Source organism: Homalodisca vitripennis, chromosome X (genome assembly GCF_021130785.1).
Source record: "Homalodisca vitripennis isolate AUS2020 chromosome X, UT_GWSS_2.1, whole genome shotgun sequence".
NCBI lineage: Eukaryota > Metazoa > Arthropoda > Insecta > Hemiptera > Cicadellidae > Homalodisca > Homalodisca vitripennis.
This window is the reverse complement of record NC_060215.1, coordinates 6508004-6523141: the sequence shown is the minus strand read 5'-3', so window position 1 is coordinate 6523141 and position 15138 is coordinate 6508004.

Genomic DNA, 15138 nt, shown 5'->3' with positions numbered 1-15138 from the left:
GATGTGAATTGAGACAAAATAAATCATGAGACCTCAGTAAATTTTGAAAACTTTCGGCTTGCTGAGTATTTTTATTGATATCAATATTAAAATCGCCACAGATAATTAGTTTACCCTTATGTTTATTTTTCACAAATTTAATAAAATGTTCAAGTTGATATAGAAAAAAAACATACATCAGAGTCAGGAGTATGATAGATGCTAGCAATAACAGTACTATTATTAATCACAGCTGCAGTAATTTCAAATACTTTTTCAATACAAAAACTATTTACATTGAAACTTTTAAATTGTATACTATCCTTCACAAATATACAAGAACCCCCTCTAGTTAGGGCAGGACATCTACAATAAATGTCGGCTATTTTGTAACCAGTCGGAACATATAATAAACTTTCATCTTGGTGCAACCAATGTTCATTTAAGGTTATGACATCACAATTTAACTTATCTAATATTAGTTCTAAGGGTAAAATTTTACTTCTCAAGGACTGAATGTTGAGATGAAACACTTTCAGGAGCCTGAAGTCGTCTGTGATGTCTGATGGTGGTTTGCCACAGTCGTTGTCAGCTGATCGTTTCCCGCAGGTGTAGCTACACTTGCAGGTTGACTGTCACCAACATCCAGTGCTTCGCAGATCCTCTCCGCCAGCCACCGTTTACCATTCAGATTGAAATGCATTCCATGAGCAGTATGCAAATGTCGTTCCGCACTACTGGATTCCACAAAGATCACGTTTGAGTAGTCCTTGCTCATGATTTTTAGGGCAGTATTTGTTTTTCTTATCTCAACATTAATACCATTCTAATAAATCATACCAGTTTGGAATGTCCACCAGTACTGCTCTTTTGTCCCTAACTTGGTCTAAAGTTGTTTTAATACCTGAAAGAGCCTTGTCTGCCTCATTCTTCGACACGTCATTTGTGCCACAAATTATTACCAGAACATCCTGATTTTGTGTTAGTTCTTCTTTAATGTTTCTTTCATTTAATACACGATCCGTTCTGCCACCCGGATTCACAAAACCCACTGGTGTAAATGTCTTAGAGTTTTTGTTTGAGTTCCACAATTTCTGCCTTAGATACCAGGCCAAGTCTCTACCATGGCTATCTGCGCATATTAACAATTTGTTTTCCTCTTGCTCTTCATTTTGGCATTCATTGCTTTTATCTTCCTCCTCGTTGTCAACAGGTCTTAAGACTTGATAAGGATTGTTACAAATAAAACTATTTTGTATTGTAGGCCTATGTTGAGCACAAGGAGTTGGTATAGGTGTAGGCAGTTGTTTGGATTTTCCAAGAACTACAGATGAAAATAGTTTTTCTTGGGTTGTTTTTAATGTTGAATGCTTAGCCCTTGATATGTTTCTATTGATTGGTGTAGAGAAAAGAGGTAATCTAATCTGGTGGCGCGATCTTTTATGTGAGACAGTGATAAAACAAGAGTCAGTTTCCTTTTTATTGTTTTTGTATTTCTCAAGTTCTTCTCCAAGCTTAATGATTTCTTCTTCCTTTTTCAATACTATTGTTTCTAGGTTTATTTTTTGATTCCGTAGATTTTTAATCTCTTCACGAGCTTCAGACAGATCTTTATCTAATGTACTTAAGATGTAGTTGACATTTTCAAGTTGTTCTCTTAAAATCTCTTGATTACTTGTATTAATATCAGATTCATCATCACTACGATCTAAGTCATTTATTGAGCTATATATGTCCTTTTCATAAATTTTTGTCATACATGTATTGCAAGACCATTGTACGTTTGATTTGTCAAGTTTATTAAATTCTTTAGCAGTGAGGGTTGTACATCGAAGATGAAACCAAAACGAACAATTTTTACACTGTACTGCTTTAGAATTACCAGTACTCTTTTTACATTTCCCACAAGGATATTTACCCTTCACCATAATAAGAAAGGATCAGAAAAATACTTAAATATTATTCAGAAAATAACAGTTCACTTTTTATAAATATTTAGTAAATATCCTTTTTTATAATTTCCAATTAACATTTGTTCATACAGTAGAGTCCTAATAATATGAGAAGAGAAAAAAAACAAATAAATAAAAAGTTTTTATGCAGCAAAAATATTAAGTATCTGTCAGGATTTGAACCACTGATCCTTGACTAATGAGGAAGTCACTTTAACCACTCAGCTATCAGAACTGATGAAATAGGAGTTCAAAGAGCAGTTCATATGGTCACTGCCTAGTATGAAAATAGCAAACTTGCAGTTCTCAGCAGGAAACAGTAAAACATGTACCATAAAAATATAAAACTTTGTGTTACTGATAAAAGCTTCCTCGAGATTTATTGCTAATAAATTAATTAAATTTAGTTCTCTAATAAACAAACTTTTATCATTATTTGCTAATTAAAGTTCATTAGTGTTTATTAAAAAATATAGGTTATGGTAACTGCAAAAATGTTTTTTAAAGTTACAATTTAATTTTACTTTAGCAAAGATAAACTTCAAAGTTTTTTGAGCTAACTATGTATTTATAATTACCACTGGATGTAACTTTCACCTCACACTACTATAAAATCAAACTTATTAAATCTTTTATACACCTAATTAAAATCACATCTAGTCATTGAAGCAGGTCCAACCATAAAACCTTAATGGATAGGTTTGCTTAATGGATGCCCCTGGAGTATGTCCAGAAGTCAAGTGATACATCAAATTTAAGGGCTCTATTAGGAAATCATAATGCCGCATGTTTGACCTCAACAGTTTCACCCTTTTAAAAATGGTGCTGGTTTACAGTTTAAAAAAGTTACAAGCTCCTGTTGCAAATGGCTTAACATTCTTGTCTTGGCTCTAGAGGAAAAAGTTAAAATTTAGAAAATGCTTACTGGACCTAAGAAATAATTTTTGGTGGTTAGTGACTTTTTACATCCAACGGAGGATGGTCCACAAGGAGTTCAACAAAAATATTAAACAAAGCAAAGCTCAGAAATTAATAAAGCAAACATCAAAAAATTCAATATTAGTTCATCCTACTCTTGATCAAAATCAAAAGGTGGCGGTGTACTTGTACTAGATAAAATTTTTAATAATAACTTAAAAGTTAAACCAATAATCCTGCCAATTATTAATAGTATCTCGGAAGAAAAAATATTTGTGTGTTGCTTAGTACGAGTAAAACTTGACAACCTCACCTTGTACTAGCAGGTATATATCGTTCACCTTTCGTATGTTTTGAAAATTTGTTTTTAGATAAACTTGATGTATTCCTGGAAATTCTATGCAAAAAATATAGTTACATAGCTATTATTAGTGATATTAACATAGATGTTTTGGTAACCCCACCAGGTAATTTTAGTAGACTAACACAGATTTTGCATTCACACAAGTTGCACTCATTTATTGAAATTCCCACAAGGGTAAACAGCACCAGAAGTAGTGCTATAGATATTATTTTTACCAACATGGAAAAGAAACACTTAATAGTTACAGGTTTAATAACTAAAGGGACCATTATTATTTTCAGTTTATTTACAGGTTTGCCATCAATTTTTGAAACCCCAAACAAAATTTGCAGACAATTTAAATTTTAAAATACTATGAAAATCAATCCCAGATATAGAAATTTCTTCATTTATTAACAGCATCTCAATTTAAAAAAATATTAATCTAATTCTAAATCTATTTAAAACAAAATTTATTAAATTCTCAATATTGACAAAAAACCAAAATGGAAATTAATAAAAATTAATATTAATAGATGATGTAAATACAATTAAGTTTCTGGGGTTATTAATTGATAAGCATTTAAATTGGAATGAACATATCAATAAAGTTCTTTTTAAAATATCTTCTGCATTATATGCACTTAAAATGATGTCAAAACTAAGCAGTTTAGAAACATTAAAACAAATTTATTTGGCTTTTGTGGAATCTAATATATATCTATCCCTATAGTGCGCAACATCGAACAGTAACTTAAATCAAATTTTAATTTTACAAAAAAGGCCATTCGAATAATATTAAATTAGGTCTTCAGGGTTCTGTAAAATAACACGTCCGATCATTAGGGTTTGGAACTGTTTACAGATTGCACATTTATCAAATGATAATTCATATTAAGCGTAATTTAGACCAACTACTCAAAATAGGGAGTTTCCACAGTTATTACACAAGAAATAGTCAGCAACCAGCTTATGATAGTCTTAGACTAGAACTGTATGCCAAGAAACCTAGCTATGCATGAATTAAGGTTTTTAATCATTTGCCTTGTGAGTTTAAAAACATAGAAAACCTAAACATATTCAAAAAGAAATTTTAACATTTCTAATTGGAAAGCCTCATTCACCCATTAGGAAATTTTTTTGTCTGATGGATTGATGGTTTGGTTTAATAATTTTTTAATTAAAGTATTTAAGTTTCTGCTATGTTATGCACTTGTAATTTATAAATTGAATACATTAGAGTAAGTTTGACGCCATTCATGTACACTTGTGCTTGATGAATAAAGAAATTTTTAATTTGAATACTAGGGACAAATTGATCAGCATGGAAGTATTACCCACACACAAACCCCTCCTTTACATACAGAGCAACCCCTCCACCAACCCTGTCAGGTGTATTACCTTTTCGATCTGATCTGAGCATTGTGTACCCCGGTATTTTATAGGATTCAGAACGTTAGATTGAAGCTACTCCAAAAACATCGAAATCACTCACAAACGTGCTCATTTCATCAAATCCTGTGTTCAAGGACCTTATTTTATGATGAGCAAATCTAAGCTTCCTAAGCCAGACAGATTGGAGCCAGAGACACCTGCCCTGCTCAGATGTACTCCGTCCTGGGCAAGGTGCTTCCTACCAGGACAACAATTAACTTCTACAAACTGTACATTAAAACTAAATGCCATAAGATCAACCTAAGAATTAAAATTATGCAGAGACTTGTACACAAGATCTTGTCTGATTAAAATACTGTTATGAAAGATTTTAGCATCAGGAAAGTTTGTCTTGGCAGTGTACAGCAAGTCCGCCAGACTGTGAAGGGCTTCGTGCTTCCCATGGCCACCGCCTCCCCTATGCTCTCGTCTTAAATTGGTGGTACCAACATGAAAAAGTACCACAAACAAACTGACACCTAAATAACTTAACCATCTAGTCTTAATGTCTATATATTTCCTGTCGGCACAACATTCAAGATATGCACCCTTATTTACACATTCCCTGCTAGCATATCTCAAAAGAGAGTCTCCAATCAGCAGAACATCCTTGAAGTCATCGGTGTTAAGGGCTGATATTGACGCTTCTTGCAATGATGGATATGGAGGCTGGTCATCGCATAGAAATACTTTTAAAACTATTGTTTAACCCAGTGCACTTATTTTCAGGAAGTTTAAGGTTTTCCTGTGAATCATTCACAGTTTTTCTTAAATCATGGATTTCTTTTGAATTTCCATTAAGTTGACACATTAGGGTACTGATATGAGGTGTAAGTCTCTCAATGGCCTCTTCTCCATAAGTAGCTGAGATCGACCTTAATTCGTTGTAAATTCTGGAAGCTTTGTTAATGATGTCATCATCTATATTATAATGGTCCGTCGTAGATTTAGAACTTCACTTGACCTAGTAACTGGAGGCATTTTTAATAGTCTAAAATTAAAATTCTCTATAATAATAACAAATAGTCAAAAATAACACCTATAAGTGACAGACACAAGTCCCACAGTCCTGTGTACTGGCCAACCCGTAGTGTTGCTATGACTGTAACTTTGGATGCAGAAGCAGAACTTGTTCAACTATTTTTCAACCAATCCAACATTGAACCTGAAAACTGAGAAGCTTCTTTGATCTGCTTTTTCTTTTCTTTTCGTTTTAGAAAACCATTCTTCTTTCAAGTTCTCTTTATTTTACCATCACTATTTAATTATAATTACTTTATTAAACTTTGCCAGGTTAACAAAACAAGAACCACGTCACATCACCACAATAAAAGCAATGAAACTGAAACCTGTGGCCAGTTGACATGAAAGGAGAGTGTGGAGAGGAGTGGGAGAACCGCACTACTCAGTGCTTGTTGCTAGTGTTGCTACTAGTAGGCAATGCATGTGCTTTACCCAGCAGGGATCACTTCTGACTGGTTTATATCTTCCAGTCGAACCTACCACTGGGCAAAAAACCGATGAGTCACTTAATCTGGATGTCCAGGAGCGGCACATCACTAACGACAAATGTTGAGATTCTAAGTAATTCGATAGGTGTAGTTTACTGTGGAAGGTGACTGTTGGAGTTTGTTGCCTAATTATCAGAGGTTCTTGCTAGCCTCAACAAGGGTGTGTCACCCCTTGCCTGCTTTGACTGGAGAGGCTGGTTCAGAGCTGGCCTCCCCTTCTGTCGAGGGGACATGACTCGAGGTTAGTGCCCTAATATCTTCCTCATGGATCTTGATAAGAGGCAGCCCCAACCTTACCCATCCAGAATATTTTGTCACTCCGGAAGCAGCACAAAAGTCCTTATAGGTGCAATTTATAAACTTGTCATAAGAGATAAAAAAAATGTATGTGCTAGGTTCGCTAATACTTTTATGTTAAACTGTATAATGGTCTTTCTATTGATTTGCAAACATTTTTTAAAGGGAATGTAAATTATATTTATTTTAGCAAATTAATTTCATTTAAATAAATATCTTGTTTTTATTTAAATAAGTTTTCTTACTATAGATAAAATACTGTCACATGAAAAATTTTGAATTAAAGACAAAACTAGATGCAAGAATAGGGTTTCGAACAAATAAGAAATTTGCTAAGATGCAGGTTTGCTGCAACCTGACTTTTTTCCTGAATTTGGGGCCCCATACCTCAGGAGCTATCCTGACCAAGTATAAACTATCCCATCCATTCAAGAAATGCTAATCTGTCAGCCAAACCCATCATCTGTCTTGCAAAATCAGGACATGTGTGAGAAAACAACTATTCCAATATCAAGCACGGTACAGGCTGAGTGCTTGAAAATAACAGAAGCCATTAATTTTGTAATAGGACTCCCTGTGATATGGTGTTAAAATAAATTCCAAAATTACCTGTTTTATTCAGCTTTGTTCTTGGCTCCAAAGGCTTCCCTGATAATCGTTAGGTTAATGGAATGATACTTCTATTGTGACAGTGGATGATGCTGCTATTAAAGAATTTGCCCATGTGCTTTTCCCACACTACTATTCACGACAATATACATTACATGTTTTCTTTCTGGATGGACGCATGGAGTATCCAAAGCTTGTATAATTAATTATTTCTAGTCATTATAGCAGTGCCCCGTTATAGAATCAAGAATCAAGAATCAAGAACTTTATTAGTCATTAGACATACAATGATACATTAGACTTCGTCATTTATAAATTACTATTTAGCAGCTATTACATAAATGCTTCTAGTTCATTAATCAATTTAATATAGTAGTTAAGTCATATTTAATAAATACATTGTCTGCACATATAATGGAAAATATCATAACCAAGTATAAAAATTAACAAATTTGAGTTAACAGTAGATAAATATGTACAGCATAAGAAGACGTCTATGTAATAATTCACAGCAACATTAAATACTGAATTATATCAGTAATAAATAATATAAATAAATAACAATTAACAAACAACACGAATCGACAATATATGATTTTTAAAAAGTTAACTTTATACAATACATAATAAACAAGTACAAACAATGTTAATATGGAATTGGCGAATTGCTATGAAATCAATGTTTTAACTACAATTTGGTACAAAATTTTGAAATGTATTGATCTAAGAAATGATATCTACAAAGTCAAAATTGTTGCTTATCTTGAGTGAAACAGATTAAAGCATTGATAGTCCATAATCGACTAATGAGAAATATGTGGTTTCAACTCTAGAAGAATAAAATAGTTTTTTTAGTACCACCTGAGCTAAAAGTGACTAGGATACAAAATAACAGAGGTTAAATGATAAACTAATGAAGACTGACATGGGCGCCGCCAGGAAATTCTGTGGATGATGGCAAGTACTGACTAAGGGGTAGTGGACGTGATATGTAAATCATGTAAAAATTAAAGAAATAAAGTTTAGATAGCTTAAATTTCTTTTGCGTAAAGATATATTTCATTAGGTTGTCTTATAGGTCAACCTTGCCCACAAATTCACCTTCTCCTGATAAGTTACAAACTATGACCACAGAAATACTGTGAGCACTCTGTACGGAACTACTGCAGCTAAATGTCCGCCAACTCTTTGCATCATGTTTCCTCTCTAGTACGTTCAATTCAATGGTACAAGAAATGTTCATATGATGGATTCTCGCCTTCGTGGACCGCAGTGTGTACACTTACCCTATGCAACTCTAATGGGTCAGTGCCATCTCAAGGCATGGTTTTATTTTTTACAATTATAATTTCTAATGCAGTTTGCTAATCTTATTGTGAAGAGGATTTGAAAAATCAAAATTGTTCTATCAATTGTAAGTTTTAATAACGTTGAATAATGTGGAGGTTACGTTATGGCTGAAAGCAGTCAACTATTACGGCTAGTGTTGTCATCTGTGCGTCTCAAAGATATAATTATAACTTTTAAACTTGACCAAAACAAGGAACAACGAATGTATATTTTATAACATCATAATAAACATTTTGAACTAAAATTATACATCTATTCTTAATTTACATAAATAGTTTTGTCTATTGGTATGTTTAAAATATTAATTTTATTAATATAGTTTGGATTCCTCAACTATAATTTTTCCTTTCTTCCACCGAGGGGCATGGCCGCCCTATGCCTCTATGTGGCGGCACATATACACAGAAAACCACTCATAATATGCTGTTGTTGACTAACTGATTCACCACGATCCCAGGCTGTTTTCACCACGATCCCATCATATATTAAAGATAGCACCAAAAACACCAAACACAGAAAGTGACCCAATAGCAGTTTTTTACAGATGACAGTTTCTGTGAAAAAAAGAAAAAAAACAAGCTGAAGAACTGGCATATGTGATTCTTAAGAATTCCAATAAGATATTTTAGAAGAGGACCTTCTTCTTTTACAAAGTTTGCAAAGAGTTGAACTTTACGTCAGTGTTAGGATTTTGTCAGGTTTGTATCTCTAACATAGTTCTAACAGCTATATTGACTTAAGCTAAAACCTGAAAACAACAGCAGAATTCTCCATTCCTACCAGTAATAAATATTTTATGCTTGATAACAATCTTAGAGAATTTTACTATGAAGGGAAACAAAATTACTTAAAAGAGTACAATTATAAACCAAAATTTAATTTTAAAATAACTTACACAAAATAATATTAACAGTTGTTAGACAAGTTAAAAAAATTGGTTGCCCAACAGTGAATCTTACTTTCTGCTCGGATTGTGAAAACAGACCATTCAATATGCGTTAGAGAAATTAAGTAATAACAGGTTAACCCTCCACATCATACAGCGTTCATCGTTTGTTTTTGTTTTTTTTGCTACATCAGAGCCAATGCTAGTCTTTTGCAAATAATCAACTCTGCCAGCATAGAAAATTTAAACTCACTACTGGTTATGGCGGGACACTAGGCAGTTTAGATGAGAACTTGAAAGAAATCTTTTATTAACTGAAGGAAAGTTAATTAGTATAAGTGAAAATATAAGAGTATTCATCACAGGTATACCTACAGCTGTATGGCAAGCCTCCAAGTGATTCTATTCATCTAGAGTTGAAACTTTTGAGGATTCACTTTAGCAAACATGGTTTGCATGTAAATAACAAAGGGAAATCAAAACCACCCCATCATCTCACTGCAATAAAGTGAAATGTAAGTGATTTTCCTGTCTCAATTAACCTTTCTAATAGCAAACCAATATCATTTAGTGACATCAACATAAGGAGTATTATGAATGCAATAGATGGGAACATGGGAGAAGCCATGCATATTTACAAAATGCATGAAAGTTTTCCTTTTCCCAGTAGCATTTCTTCAGATAGGGAAATGACCGCTGGTGTTCTTGTTAGTTTCAAAAAAGTGTGAAGAGCCCTCAGCTTCAGAACTCTTTAGCAAGTGACCCAAAATAATGATGAAGCAGCAGTTCAGTGGTGCACCCAGAAATCTTCTCTGGGCATGTCCGGGTATGATAAATACTACTAGCAGGGGATCCAGGGGCCCTCTCCTGAAACATTTTTGGAATACTTGGTCCTAAAATCGTTAGATATTGTACTTCTGAACTAATAAAAGGAGGGCAAAGATCAGATCAGAGGGTATAGTGTTTACAGTAAAACCACACTACCACCCATCACCAGGAGGAGTTAATACAGGGATAGTTAAAATCTTCTGTAACAAATACAGCTTATATGAAGTTTGTTTAACTAACACAAAATTTAATCATAACATTAACAAAATGTTGAGCAAAATAGTTTAAATCAAAAATCAAGACCAAAGCTAAATCTTGATGTCTACTCTCGAATCAAAAAGTATAGATATCCAAGTTTGAAATTTGAACACAAACTAATTAATTGAGCTAGAATAACAGCATTTATATTAACATTTAGCTTGTTTATTTCTATGTTTCTACATATTCAACTGTTTCCAAACAATGTCTTCCAGTTTTTATATAAATAACATTTTCAATAAATGGATTTTCAACAACACTCCAACTTGTGATTTGATTAATACTAAATGTTGATATGATATAGATACACGTGTACTGTAATTGTAATTGTGCTATATAAATTTAAGAATAGAATGGAAAATTTGTTATTTGTAGCTCTACAACTCACCACTGTGCCAACTGATCACGTCGGGACTACTTTAAAAGATTTTTTTGTGCTGGTTACTCTTCCGTACAGTTTGATTACTATTTGTATTTAATTATGTAAAAGAAAGAAAACAATTCTTGGAGAAGGTTCCAATATTAATATTTGAAAACAAGACCAAATATCATTAGATTTATTGGTATAATGTATATTTACGGTTTGATTGCAAATATAAATGTTTCAACAAGAGTAACTGATAAGTGAAGTAAATATCCAGTATAAACAATATTTTCATTACATTTAATGTCAATATCAGATTTGTTATTGATCCAGGCTTCTCAAACCACACAGCCCAGCTGATTAGCATCATAATAAAAACCTTAACAATTATACATTTTTAAAGAGACATTTTTCAAAAACTAATTCCTTGCTATTTAAAACCACATTCATAAAAAAGATATTCACATCATTACTTTTTAACTCAGGATAATTCTGAAAACTCTGTAAATAGTATTTATTTCATATTTTTGAAATTTTCCTACTTCATTTAAATTCTATAGTCCCAAACCATTATTTCTTCCAGACGACAAAGCTTCTTAAAAAATCTTGGCTAACACCAGAGATGATAAATGGTAGCAAAATAAAAAGAGATTCTTTCTTACTCCGGATACAAAACTCTCACAAAACTACCCTGGAGGAGAAATATAAAACATGTAAGCGTAGACTAAGAAAACAGATTAAAAAACCAAATTACTTAAACAATATTAAGTAAATAAAAATTTCTGAAAATGTTTCTAAAGTGTTATGGATAATTATAAACAATTGATGTTGAAATAAGTATGATATTTTCAGATTAAAAATGGGGTTGAACTTGTACTTGGGCATTGCTTGGTTCAGAAAGCCTCACTGAAAGTGAATTTACTCAATAAAAATTTTGCCAGTGTAACAAATATGTAGGCTACTAACTTGAATCCAAAAGAGTATTACAAATGGTCTGAACTGAACTTCCTATTGAAACAATGTTGGCCTGTACAGGCAATGCCAGTCTGAGATAAACGTTTGGACTAAGTAAAGTGCTGATTAAGTGTCCCCCCCCCAAAGTTGTACAATTGTATAACAATCAATGAAATAGAAGCCAAACTTTTAATTGAGTTACTGATTCTATAAAGTTTATTCAAGTTACAATTGCAAAACATTTTAGTGTGTGTGAGATCTAATTCATAAGCAAAAGACATATTTTTGAACTCTGTTACTAATTATAGCAGAATTAAGACTTTGTAATGTATTCAGCTCTACTTTTTACGTCCAATATGAAACTAAAACATTTTCCGGAATACCTTTCTTAGGGCCACTAAAGTAAACCAAAGTTACTTATAAAATTCCACACCTTTTGTATTTTTTTATTTTTTAACATAATATGAATTTTTGACAGTATTAAGTACAGTCTATGTTTCATATGAATTATTATTTTACATTGCAAAATGGTTTACAGGTTTTACATAAATAAATAATCTTTTCATTCATGATGAACTATTATAATTACAAATGTATAAAAAAAAAAAACTTATTAAGTAAATAAAAAAAGACATATAAAAAATTAATTTGTCGCTTTTGTCTGACAAAGAACTTAAAATCATGTTTTTAATTTTCAGAATTTAAAGTTTCATTTCCTGCTAGTCTTTCAAAACCACTCAGTCATTCCTGTGGCATTGACCTTAAATAATTCTCAATTAACTTGAGTTTTGAAAACAATTTTTGTCACCGGCAACTGGTACGGGAATAGTTAGTAGAAATAACAAATGTGTTAAGAAACATCCCAAGATATGAATACTCGGTTAGATAAAATAATGTATGTTTGGTTGTACCCTTTTTTGTCATCATAGGTGATGGAAATAGAAGGTCTTCCAACACTCCCCTTCGTCTATGTTGCGCCCGTACTAATCAGTAAGGACTGATCAAAGATTTTTACAACCAACTCTAAGTTCTTTCTTTTCCATGTGTTGTCATACAGGAACTTTAATTACTGCTGTGATTTTGCATTTTGTTCAAATCTTACAAATTACTGCAACTAGAATTAGAGTCAACTCTAAACCAGTTCTTTAGGTTCATCTTCTCCCACATAAGAAAATTGTGTCTTTACTTTTCTTGATCGGATCTTGGGCATTAGTAAAGTAATTTTTAAGCAATTATCTGATCTCACACTTTCATAAATTAAATTTTCAATCAGGTCTATAACACCCTATAAGATACCATAGTTCTTTACTATCTAAGCACATAAGTTTTAAATCTTTCAGTTTCTTTGCAATATCTGTATTAGTATTCTCTCCAAAGGCATCTACTTAGGACAGTTGTGGTCTCGTACACTGTATCATATATTTCCTCTATATAGAATTTCAATGGTTGGAGGCATCAATTCTATTTCTCATTGGTTGTCACTAGGATCTTTGATAGTTAGACTTTGTAACATTGTTCATCAAACTACTCCACCTGTGTGTAGAAATTAAAAAAAATGTTTAGTCTCTTGAAGGATGCTGAAAATTTAACACCTATTGGGCATAAGAGAATAGAATCATTTACAACTAAATTTAGGGAATGGCTTCCATTCGGATGTTGAAGCTCATTCAGGATTTTTTCAGTTAGGTAGTGAGCGTGAGTTTTGTGAGCAGTTACTCTCTTTAGCTCGCCCAATACAAAATCAAATTTAGAAATGTGTTCTACTGGTTTTATGAGGTGTTCATTATTTTCTTGAAATAATATGTCATTGCTACCATAAAAGACCAGACTTTGAGTACAAAAATATTAAACTATAACCAGAAAATGTTTCACTACATACCAGTGGTCAGTTTATGCTTGAATTAAACTCTGATTTTTATCATCTATGGTTTAACTAAATACAATCTTTGAGAAAGTTCCCACCTTGATTGAAAACATTTTATATGATACCATGAATTTTTTTGCTAAAATAATAACCTACTTTTCCAATCGTTAATCTTACACGTTCCAGTCAAAAGATATGGTTTCATGAGAAAAAAGGTTGGAGCAAAAGCAAAATATAGCATTCTTTGTTTCTGAGCCATTCCCTATTTACTTCTGCACTATTCCATAACCTTCCTTTTAAATTTGAAGGAGCAAACCTCCTACCCCTTTTTCAAAAGGAAAGTTAATCGCTATTTGTGATTTGTACAATTGAAAATGGATCTTCTTTCAACAAGCATTTTACAGCTTCATTAGTAATATCCCCTTGGTTATCCCCTGATATCTGCTGATAAGGTACCTAGTGTTTATAATTTAAGTTGCATTAGTAAAACAATTGTAACATAAAGATATAAAATGTCTCAAAACTTACGACTAGAAAAATCTAATATTTTTAAAATTAAAGTTTTTATTTTAACAATTTAAATTAATAATAATAATAATAATAATATTTATTGCCATATTAAGTTTTTGCACTCATCGACAAAGTCACTTTACAGCCAATAGCCAAGTCAATAAATAAATACGTATTTAAATACTAAAATCTAAGACATATGTAAACACATCCATGAATTATAAACAATGATCCTTAGTTAGCTTAAGATATATTATAAAAATAATATGGGATACAGCAAAAAATTCATGTACAGAATAAAAAGGATTGTTTAGAAGCCAATTATAAAAGTTATTGCAAAACACTTTTTTAGGGTATATATTAATTAAATTACGTAATTTGTTGTAAATTTTTAGTGAATCAACCTGGTGACTATTAATGGTTTTATTTAGTCTGCAGAAATTGATTGTAGTAAGCCTACTTGCCTTACTCCTAGTATTGTAGCTATGATCAGCATACTTAATATTGTTAGGATATTAAAAAAGTATACAAACTAAATCATATATGTATAAGTTGAAAATAGTTTGAATTTTTAAGTTTATAAATAAAGGTTTACAATGTTCCAAAAAATTAACACCACATATGATCCTGATTGCTTTTTTTGGTAAAATTAATATTTCATCTATCCTGCTGCAGTTTCCATAAAATATTAAACCATATCTAAAAATTGATTGGAAATAAGAAAAATAAACAGATCTAGTATAATTTGTTTCAATACAATTAAAAAGCTTTAATTAAAAAAATATCCCTAGATAATTTTGAGCTAATGTAATCAATATGAGAACCCCATGTTACATTTTTATCAAAGCAAACTCCTAGAAACTTTACTTGATTTGAATATTTATCTAAATTATTATCACTACCAATAGCTCTTAAAGTAAATATTATGTTTTGTATTTTATTTTCATTTAAAGGAAAACCGTTTGCTTTAAACCAACCCGATGCCTTATCCAAAGCACTTTGTGCCAAGATATAAGCTCACCAATAGGTAGACCAACTTCCTCTGCACCGCTCCTTCAAAGTTTGCTGGTGACCTGGCATG